The 11,721-nt window shown below is 42.1% G+C and overlaps 1 long non-coding RNA gene across 4 annotated transcripts in view; it reads right to left on the bottom strand.

Moving 5' to 3' along the window:
* Positions 1-271: 271 nt before the first annotated feature.
* LOC309340393 overlaps positions 272-11,721 on the bottom strand; it is a 22,837-nt gene continuing 11,387 nt past the window's right edge. For 3 of the 4 annotated variants that reach the window (XR_014155960.1, XR_014155961.1, XR_014155962.1), the window contains 2 exons: positions 8,194-8,315; positions 2,528-4,133 (listed from right to left, as the gene is read on the bottom strand). This is a non-coding gene — a long non-coding RNA (uncharacterized lncRNA). Of the gene's footprint in view, positions 557-2,527; positions 4,134-8,193; positions 8,316-11,721 lie in introns of those variants that run through there. The other variant, XR_014155963.1, reaches the window with a different exon arrangement.

Here is an 11,721-nt window from a genome sequence, read left to right as displayed (position 1 = left end):
TACCAAGTGTGTCCTTTTATGAAGAGTTAGAATTTTGCAACAGGTATCCACTGCTAGAAATTGGGTATGACATCTACGTACCCTGGATGCTGCAGGTGGTGCAGTAATGATGGGTTTTTGTTAGCAATCTCATTGGATTTGATTAATTAATTAATTTTCTGTCCCACCCTTCCTTTCAAAGGAAGCCTCAGGCAACAAACAATAAAATGTGAAAACAATACAATTAGAAGATTGTTGTTGGTATCTGTCTGTCTCAAGAGACAATGGAGTGTGCATCAGGAAAGTCAAACTGCTACATTATCAGCACCAAAGTATCTTTCCACAGTGTACAAGCCTGGGCACTGTGTATGAAGGTCCTGGGCTGCCCAGACAGCAAGACCCATCTCTCGGCCTCACTGATGTGGTTCAAAGTAAAGCAGAGCAATACGTTTGGCACCAACTTGGCTGCAGGAGTTGCTGGATTGCGGCATACAAGGTGCCATCCAACCATCTTAGAGACTCCAATCCAGATTTGTATAGGGTTTACTCCTTAGCCTTTTCTTCTCCCAAAGATATCCTGCAAGGAAATGGAGGCTTAGAATCAGAGTTTTCCTTCTCCTAGACAGCCTACTTTCCCAGGTTGACAAGCCCCATCTGCCTCCCACTTCCCTCTACAGCACATGCAGAAACTGCCTTCTTGTTCATTGGACCCACTACTGGTCTTGTCCTCTCAATCCACTGGAGCCTGTATTTGCATGCAGGGAAAGTCCCTACTTCACCAAAGGTTTAAAACCCATCGGCTACCTGATTTAGCCAGCCAGTGAAAGCTGTTTCCAAGGGTTTGAGAGCTGAGTTCTAGGTGCAGACCAAAGGTAGACAAACCACACCAGAAGGAACACCCCAATTAGATGATTAAAGATTTTAAATTAGAAGATTAAAAACACATCTAAATCATTTCAAAGCAATTAAAACCAGCTAAATATGTTTAAGAATATTAAATCTAAAAGCACTGAAAACAATGACTTATCATCACATTTTAAAATTTTAACCATAATACAATATCTCCTACTCCCACAGCCTTTGTTCCAACAGCCTTTCTCAACCTTGGGTCCCCAGATGTTTTGGGACTAAACTCCCATCATGCCTAGCTAGCAAGGCCAGAGCTCAGGGATGATGGGAGTTGTAGTCCAACAACATCTGGGGACCCACTATTCCAGAAGGACACCATGGTCAATGCTGTCAAAAGCTGCTGTAAGACCAAGGAGAACCAAGGGGGCTGTATTCCCCCAGTCTCTTTTCAAAAAGAGGTAATTAATCTGAACAATGAAACCGCTTTCAGTGCTAAAACAGGGCCTGAAACCAGAGTGAAATAGATTGAGATGTGGGGATGCAAATTAAATGTAAATTTGAACTGTGTCTCCCACAACTTTCTTCAGAATAAATGTTTTCTTTATTTTAAACACAACATTAGGTATACAATATATTTAACTTCAATCACTCCTCCCACTATTCCCTTTTCATGTATTATTCAAAATGCTGCAATATTATTAGTTTATATTGGTGTTCTATTAGCATACTTTTCAAAGCTTCAGGTAAACACCACCAGTTATCATGAAGCTGTAATGAACATAGAATACTCAAGGGGGCACCCCAATCATTGGAAAATTTAATGTTTCAAAATAGGGGAAAGATTCCTGTACATTTTTAAAAAGCATTTTCAGAACCACTTTGGAGCTATTTCTTCAAGTGAGTCAAGCTTTTTTGTAAGCCTTTATTAAACATGTATGTGGGACCTGAGCTTTCACCAGGAACCCAAATCCCGCTTAACCATGGCACTGAAAGGACCCTGCCCCTCTTACCTTTTAGAAGCCTTTTAAGGCTATGGGGGCATGATTTGGCTAAAATTGAAAGTAAGGGGTGGAGCTTGTGAATTTCATCATGGGCCCTATTAACTCCCCTCTGCCCACTAAATAATTCAAGTACTAAATGCTTCTGAAAAACTGTGGTACTATGTGCGACCAAAGACAAGCTAGTCAGCTGCCACTTGGTTTTGGCCTAGGGGACAGGTCCAAAGCACTTAAACACTGTTAAGAGTGGCTAATCATGTAGGCTGCTATTTTGCACCTGATAAAATTGTGTTGTGTTTCTGTACTGATGCTTGCTTTACATATTTTTTAAAAATAATATATTGCAAGCTGCCTGGAGAACTGAAGATAGCCGGGAACATTTTGAATAAAGAAATGTTGAATGTAATTTACACCTTGCTCTTTCTGTCATTTGGACTTTATGGCCAGCTGTGGACTATTGAGGGTTATTTCAAGCTTACTCATTATTAGTTTCCTTTCATCTATGAAGGTGCTGTCAGGGACTTTACTTTTTCCCTTAGGATGGTTGTTTATACATCAGCCAAAAGAGAACAAAAAAGGACACTAATTTAAATATGGTAATTTCTACATACAAATTTAGAAATAATTCAAATTTAGAAATAATAATAATAATAATAAATTATTTCTATCCCGGCCGGAGCTCGGCTCAGGGCGGTTAACATCATAAAACTAACACAGTATACAAAGAAGTTAAAAACAGGCAATCAATTAATTAAAATACATCTTAAAATTAGTTCAGAGTAAATTAAAATCTGGACAGATGGCAGTCCACAAGTAAAATTGAGAGTGGTTAATATTCTCCAGGGCCAACAGTTACCACTGGTCTTATAAAGGACCTGTGAGCAGGCTAGGAGGCCTCTTTAATGCTTGTTCTTATACAGAAAGAAAAGAATCAGACTGAACCCCGACCAAAGGCCTGGCGGAACAGCTCTGTCTTGCAAGCCCTGCGGAAAGATGTCAAATCTCGCAGGGCCCTGGTCTCTTGTGATAGAGCATTCCACCAGGCCGGGGCCATGGCCAAAAAGGCCCTGGCTCCAGTCAAGGCCAGTCTAATGTCCCTGGGGCCTGGGCTCTTCAGGGTGTTATTATTTGCAGACCTTAAGGTCCTCCGTGGGGCATACCAGGAGAGATGGTCCCGTAGGTACAAGGGTCCTAGGCTGTATAGGGCTTTAAAGGTTAAAACCAGTACCTTAAGCCTAATCCTGTACTCCACTGGGAGCCAGTGCAGCTGGTATAGCACCGGATGAATGTGCTCCCACGGTGAGGACCCCGTGAGGAGTCTCGCCACGGCATTCTGCACCGCTGGGTCAGTTTCAAGGGCAGCCCCACGTAGAGTGAGTTACAATAATCAAGCCTATAATATAATATAAATGCACCTTATCATTGTGGGGAAGACTGACCTTCATATTCAAAATATGCTTGGCTGCACTAGTGTTTTTCATCTGATTGTATTAACAATTTCTAGCCACTGAAAAACAAATAGTAACTCATTTTGTTTCAAGTACTTTATGATTTGTTAAGTTGAACTTAAAGAAACTACAGAAACTGCATTTGCATTGAATTCACACTCAGCTATGAAACTGACTGTGTGATCTTGGACTGGTCACGATTTCTTAGCCTAACTCAGATGTGAGCATAAATGAAGCGGGAAGGAAACAATTATCTTGCTTCAAGCTGTCAAATTTCTATTGGTTCACAAAGGAGCCAATTCCTGATTTTTGCGGAAATGGTTTCGCTCATTTCAGAGCCAATCGTGTCCACTTCAAATTTATTCTGTTCCAAAGATGCCAGCCTAACTTTACAACTAAGAAACATCAAGGCACAGTAATGGGTGACTAGCTTAAGATTAGTTGATGAATTCTTAGCACAGTATTTTTAAGCAGAAATATTAAATAGCAATGCTTTATTCATAAGCTTTCTACTAATCACTAATCATAGTTTCTCCATGCTGAATTGGGAGCCTGGGCTTGCAGAATTAAGCATAGCTCCCATGTGAATTAAAAATTCAACACTTCTTCCTTTAGACATTAAACATGTCACCTCCATTATCAGCAAACTAGAACAAGAGAAAACAAACATTTGCTTTTATTCACACAATAAATCAATTATTTTTCCTTCCAGGATATAGCCCCCCCCTCTCTCTCACACACACACCTCGACCAGCCACCAAGCTTTCCCTCCTTATTCTTGTGTAAAACCCCTATGGATTGCCAGGGACACAGCCCTTTTTGCTCTTTTGGAGCAGCAATAGTGTGGTTTTGAAGAGATCTGAAGAAAGAGAAAGAATAGAAAATTACACCTAGAGGGAGTAAACCTTTATTACATACATAGCCCTTTATTACCCAGAGGGAGTAAAAAGGAAACATTCAGAGAACACCACCATGGAATAAAGAGCAGTTGTTGCTTTCTCCCCTCCCCCAGAACATTTATTCAGCAGCAGCTCTGCCAGGGTGTGTAAATGAGGCCTATGGACGTATCCCAGGATTGTGAAGCCATACACGTCTGAGAGGTTCTAAATGCTTTGCTATGTCTAACTCCATCCACTGTATTCTCTTCTGTTGCTTAGGAACACTTTAAATCACACCTACCCAAGCTGTTCCTCTTTCCCCTCCCCTTTCCTATTAGGTAAGTCCTAGCTCAAGAATGTAATACATTCTATTAAGTTGCCACTTGCTGTTTCCCCTTCTTCCTTTCAAGTACAGTGGTACCTCGGGTTAAGTACTTAATTCGTTCCGGAGGTCCGTTCTTAACCTGAAAATGTTCTTAACCTGAAGCATCACTTTAGCTAATGGGGCCTCCTGCTGCCAGCACGACACCAGAGCACGATTTCTGTTCTCATCTTGAAGCAAAGTTCTTAACACAAGGTAATATTTCTGGGTTAGCGGAGTCTGTAACCTGAAGCATATGTAACCTGAGGTACCACTGTAATGTGGTGGGCTTGAGGCACTGCACTTGGGCAACCAAATAATATTTGGGGCCCCAGCATTTCCCACTCTCAATCATCCTACCATGGTCTGAACTTAGGTCCCATAGCTCCTTCCACACAGCAAGGAGTAGCTGGTTAGAGAAAGAGGGTACTCTTTCCTTGTCTGTTTCCCCTTTCCTATTTAATGTATACAAAGATTTCTCCGAGTACACACATCGCCCATCTCAGGGTTATAGTTCTCAGCAACCATTAACAAACTACAGTGCCCGGAATTCTTTGAGGGAACACTTTATTTTGAACGTGCTTTAAAGGTATAGGGTGTATTCAGATGACTGAGTTCAGCTGCTGGTTTTCAGTACTAGGGTTGAAGAATGTGCAGGGTACCTTTACCACTGAAAAACTGCAGTGTCTTGTCTTCTCACACACTTATAATTCAGGAACAGTTTCCCTCTGAGCACATACCTACATAGGATTTTCTATATAAGGTATGTGTCTACAATCCTCTTATTGCACAAAGAATACAAATACTGTATGGGTTTTCACTCTGCCTCTGTGTTAAAAACAAGCACTTTCCTTGCACAAACGCCTTCTGTTCCCTGTCTCTGCTTGCAAACATTAGTTACAACTCTTAACTAGCTTTTCCTCATCTCAGTGGATTGTGAGTAAACTAGCCAATATTTAAACCAACTGATTTTAATTTGATGCTGAGAGTTATCAAATTAAAGGTGGTCCATGGGAAAAAAATGTATTTCAGCCCCTCCACTTAAAGAGTGGAAGAGAAACCTGCAACAAAGTGTAGGAGCCTGGAGTGCTTCTGTTTGAGACCCTATAGTTTTCTGTCCCCACCTTCAGTCAGCATTCTGTGCCCTCTAAGAATACTTAGTCCTCACTGGGCTATTTTTGGATCCCCTGCTTTTGAGAGGTAATATGCAAAAAAGATGCCTCTGATTTGGAGAGCTGAATTAGGGTAACCTTGTATGTAATGTGTAGCTAGGCTCAAAGAAAATCAGCCATATGCCTGAAAACTACCTTTAATAATTACTGATGTGCCTTTCCCCATGTTTTCTCCTCTGCCCTAGCGATAAAAGATATTTTATCTGTTAGAAGGAATCACAGGATTCACTTTGTTATAAACAAAGCACTACAGTACTTCCCATTCTAGATATTGTATATACTAGCGTTGGAATACAAGGAGCAATATGTTTGAGAAATGAGCTTTCAGCGTTATCATCTCTGTACTAAATTCACTATTGCTGCAGGGAACTACCAGAAATTCATGGTTCACCTGATAACAAGAGTAAGGCTGCTGAGAATTACTGGAGTAGTTCTGAGGATCTTTGTATTTCAGTGATTAAATGGGGCCAGTTGATCTTTTGCCTTTTTTCATTTTAGCTAAATCTCTCCCCATGTTTGTCATTTTGCCTGCAGCAAGGTGAATAAAAGCCGTTTTGTTTTGATATTTTTTTTAATCCATTGTGTGCCTTTGTGTTTCTATCATTCTCAAAGGACAAAAGGAAAAAGCTACCTCCCTGCTGTCACCTTTTCAGCTATTTGCCAACCTGCCATCCCCTGCCCCCAATCTGGTAGTGTAACAGATGAACAAAACATTGCCAAAAGGAATTCTGCAGATTACCAATGTGGAATCTGAACATGACAGAGGATCAAGGCTATGTACCATCACTGTTTAATTCAAACATTTTGTATTAAATATTTTAAATTCAAACTGGATTTTTCTATAATTTTTTACCATTATTATTTCACAGTTCTGCCTTCTTTAATAAAATTAATTTTGTGTAAGTTGTATATAGACAAAAACACAAACCTTACAAAATTGATGTCGTGTTGAGTCATTGAGGTACATTTTTTTTAAAAGACTGGGGGTCATAATTTCACTAATATCTGTTCTTTTTCTGTTTCAATTATTCTGTTTCAGCCTTCTACATTTAATCCAAACCCTTTTCCCCCCTTGCTCTTCATCTTTACTACATCTGTTTCTACATTTCCTGTGCTTCTCACTTGGCCTTCCTATATGGTTTCTTCGTTTATTTAATTTTGAGAGCTTTTTTTGCAGTGGCAAATCTTTCTCCTGGGGAGAATGAAGAGATACTTTCAGGGCACAATGCTGCAACTTACTGGCTGTGTGCCAGCAAATATAAATGCTTGTTAAAAACATTTGACAAACAACTGCTGTCTGAGCCGTGGTACACAGCAGGGCTTCATACTAGTGGTCCATGGAATGAGCATAGGACACTCCCTTCAAGAATCAGCTCATATAACTGTCAGCAGGTGGTGGCATTGTCATATAAAGTTGCACAATGTAGAAAAACGGAATGTGATGGGCCTTTGACTATCGATAAGATGACTACTGATTTAGTGTCCCAGTAAATTACCGTACTGGACACTAAAGCACCAACTAATATGTGTTAACATTTTGCAATGAAGAAATGGTAGGCAGGAGTTTCAGTAGGGCTGCAATAACTCACAGCATACTCATTCCTCCTCATTCCTCAAGCTGCTGTTAGGTGATGGCAAACCCCAAGTTGATGTACCCTTAGAATAATAAAGAAAATAGAGCACTGTGTACAGACATTTGAGGGTTAGGGCTGTTCTTTCGTTGTTGCACTCTTGAGAGTACATGCATCTTTGGGATGCAAGAAGCTCCACTGAGAACTGCAACTGACACTGGCTGGAGTCTTACACTGCAATTAGGACCGTGGAATCTTAGGTGTCATTTTTTGTGTAAAGTAAGCATGAGTGAGAATGGCAATGCCTATTCTGGCAAATGCACAGATTTGGAGCTAAATTCCATATATCCTGGGTGGATAGAGTGCTTGATTTTTGTTGTGGGACAAGAAAAGAAAGGTACTAGTGCTCTTACAGCAAATGAATATGTGAATGACTGAACCAGTCCCAGTTATCTAACCATAATTTGTTTTCCAGCAGCGAAACATGATCTGAAACCCTGGTTTTGCTCATATAACTTGTTCTAACTATGATTTGGTACTATGTACAAACCTAATTGATTTGCTCACTTATTGCTTTTTGGCACCTACCTCAAATGCATGCCAAGCTATAGGCATGAGGCAAGAGCATCTGTAAAACAGACCATAATATAGGCTGTTTAGGGACTTCATGGGAGGGGGGGTTGCCTAAAATACTTTCACACATGAATGCAACAACAACAAAAAATCTAGATTTTGCTGAACCATTCTTTGCTAATTTATTCTAAGATTATCTTTCCCTGACTTTTCATCTCTTCACCAGAGGGCACTCTTAACTAAAAGATAGGACTCAAAACATCTATCAAAAAATACTTGTTTTCAGCTATAAAGAGATTAGAGGAAGTCTCAGTTCTGAAAAGCATATTTTACGTTTAGAATTTTTAAATTTTAAAAAACAAACCTTATACAGAAGCTTCTATGTAGTGTTTCATCTTCTGTACTAGTTGAATGAATATTCTGCTGCTCTTTGAGATTAGTAGAGTGGTTTCATCACTTTAGAACAATATCTGCTTCAAGGCTGTTCTGGAGAGGAAAACCATGTGTGTCAGGAACTTGTCACCCTCCTCCAAATTATTAGATGTCACGTTGTCAAAGCCTTTACAATCTTATCTTTACCTTATTCTCTAGACAGAGCCTAGATCTCTACATGCATCCTTTCCTAAAATGGAAGTGCTCATGTTGTATCATCCTGGGCTCCCATTTTATCCTGTGGGTAATCCTTCTGCTTAAAGTATTTTATTTGACATGGAATTTTCAATTCACTCTTGTGGTGCAGACTCTAAAGCTTGAGTTCATCATGCTTACACTTCAATTCCTTTTACTCAACAGCTTGAGCTATCATAGAATTGTAGAGTTGGAAGGCACCATAAGGGTCATTTAGACCAACCCTTGCAATGCAGGAATCTTTTGCCCAACATGGGGCTCAAACCTATGACCCTAAGACCAAGAGTCTCATGCTGTCATAAGACTGTTTCTGGTTTCATCCTCTGTCTTTTATACTGTGCTGCTTTCTGCCTGGACCTGTTGCCAGACTTTATCCTGCAAATGCATCCAGATTTATGCTCCTTATTATGAGTTTCATTTGTGCATTACTTATTCAGTCTTTCCAAATCCTGTTATTGCATTTTCACAGATTTAAACTTTTTTGTTCTGAGGGATATGCAGGAGGATGTTGAATTTAAATAATGCCAGCTTGTAGGAAAGACTCTGAACTTTTTGCAAATGACTTCTATCTATTGCACTGATGAAATCCTTTCTTAATTTTCCTAAGGGAACTGATTTGAGAGCTCTGTCTAGAACATGAAAAAAGCCTGAAATTGATGTATAGATGCTGCTGCTTCAGGGCCCCTGCATGCTACCAGCCCACTCATAAAATGAGTCATGGTAGCAGTGTGAAGTTTTAAGTCCATACATCTGAGCAAGAGCTAACAAGCTATATTTAAATAAAATCCCAAGAAAACACTCTTGTAATAAAAACAGGCCACTGTATTTGCTTGTAATATATATTAGAAAATTCATAAACTGAAACCATTTATTTTCAGATTTCTAATCATGTTATCTGTTTTAAGAAATCAACATAGATTCATTTGCCTAAAGTAAACAGGATATTGCTTTTGCAGCAGTGAATTAAGTGTTTGTTGTACAGCACTAAACAATAAAGGTACTGGAATAGTAAAATTCTGCCACAATTAGAAGACTCACTAAAAAACACAATCTGTTTTGCTCCGATACATTTAACAGCAGCTGTTTTCACAGAAATAAGTAGGTGAAGCTTTTTACAGCATGATGTTAATCATTATAATATGTTAGTGTTCTGGTCTTTCAGGGATTTCCCCCCTTTTGTTTAGACTTCAGAAATAATGTTGCTCAATACACTTTTTTCTTTTTAAAGCTATTTAAAGTAAAATGTGAAAATATGGATTTCTCAGCTAAAGTAAGGCAGATATAATGGCCTTGTTCTCACTGAGGTGGCAAGCCTGTATCCCAATTGTACTATTTCAGATGGGATATCACAAGACAGAATGATATTTTGTGCAAAAAATAGCACTACCCTAGTGCATAAAACATACGAATCATATGTTGAATCAGCTCAAAGGCTTATCTGTATTGGACATGAGCACAACAGCACTCCCCCTGCTGGAGAGTTCCACAGCTGCTGGTATTCAGAGCTATATTAAATTATGGTGCAATGTTGCTGGAAGTGTAGTCAGGATCCCATTATCCTCCTGCCAGCATACATGTACTATCAAAGTATGCTAGACTTTAAAAATTGTTTTTATGAGGGAGGATTCTATTATGTAAATCTCCACATGAAGTCTGAATAGGCCAGAGAAAGATCCAGCTTAGTAAGAATTAGGCCATTGCTTTGCTGTGTTTCTCATATTCATTGATTTAGCTAATCAATTGTAGAATTAATTTTTCCACCTGAGAGAGAGAGAATAGGGGTGTGTATTAGGAGAGTAATGCCACAGAATTTAAGGCGGTCTTAAAAAAGACAGCTGTAAAATGTTAAATTGACCTCAGGGGAATACCTCCTAAGTTGTTTCATGACATGGTATATTTCAGTTTATTGCAGCATGATCAATATTCATTAGACCTGACCCCCACTTACCCCTAAAGAGACAAATTTGTGAGCTATCTTAGCATGGTGGTGCCACTTTTATCTTTTACATGGTGCATAGTAACACAGATTTGGTTCCAGCTAAAAATAGTTCTCAGTGGGAATGAGTGGCTATTGAAAAACTAGATCTCCTCCCTTCATCTCCCTGCAATGCTTTGTTAAATAGACATGTGTTACAAAGCTGTCATGCCTAGCAATTCTCTGGTCCTTCTAAGGACCAATGAAGTAAAGCAGGGACAGGGAAACACGTTAGGATTTTCTTTAAATAAATTAAAGCATTTTTACCCCACCTTTCAGCCAAAAAAGTTCAGAGACTGGCTTACACATAAATAAAACTGTGCCTGTCAGTGGCGTAGCGTGGGGGGGTGCAGGGGGTGCCGGCCGCACCGGGCGCAACATCTGGGGGGCGCACTCGCCGCCTCCAGAGTCGCCGAAGAGCCTCGGGGCTCAGCTCCTTTGGGAGGAGGGGTCGGGCTGGGCGACCAGGGGGAGCAGCAGGCGCCAGCAAGGAGGTCCGGAGCCGGAGCCTGGCCAGGATCGCGCGCAGGACGGGGCGCAAGAGGCAGTGGCGTAGCGTGGGTTGTCAGCACCCGGGGCAAGGCAAGTAATTTGCGCCCCCTAACCCGTGGATTTGCGCCCCCTAACCCGTGGATTTGCCCTAACCCCAGATGTTGCGCCCGGTGCGGCCGGCCCCCCCTGCACCCCCCACGCTACGCCACTGGCAAGAGGGAGGGGAGAGTCGAGCCTGTCCCCCCCCCGCGAGGACTGCTGCGAAGAGGCGGGAGGGAGAGGAGGCCCCTTGGGAGGAGCGGGCAGGTGCTGGGGTGGCAGCGCCGGGCGGGGGCCGAGGGGTGGGCGCCCCCCTGCGCGGGCATCGCCTCGCCGCCGCCGTGGGCTTGGCTGGGCCGCCGGCCGAGGGGAAGCGCCAAACAAGGCCAGGATCCAGGCCCGCCCCGCTCTCCTTATTTGGCGCCCGGTTCCGGCTCCCGGGTGGCCTCCTCCCTCCCGCTCTCGCTACCAGTGGAAAGAGAGATGGAGGTGCAGCGGAACCCGCAGCCTTTGCAGGTGCCGCCCGGCCGGGGGAGGGGAGCGCGGAGGAGCCCCGCGGGGCCTGGGCCCGGCCAGCCGAGCCCTCCCGAATTGCGCCCCGCAGCCAGGATCTTGTGGCGAGGAAGGAGCCCAGTCTGCGCCCTCCTTCCCCACAGAGCTGCAGAGGGAAATCAAGGTTCTCCTGCTAGTTTCTCTTCTTCTCTCCCCCCCACTGCGTTGCAACCGTGCCCCCCCCCTCGGTGCACATAGCACGATTGC

The sequence above is a fragment of the Podarcis erhardii genome (assembly GCF_964252035.2).
Source record: "Podarcis erhardii genome assembly, chromosome: 4".
Taxonomy (NCBI): Eukaryota; Metazoa; Chordata; class Lepidosauria; order Squamata; family Lacertidae; genus Podarcis; species Podarcis erhardii.
Note: the sequence above shows the minus strand (reverse complement) of the source record. Positions and strands in the feature narration are given on the sequence as shown.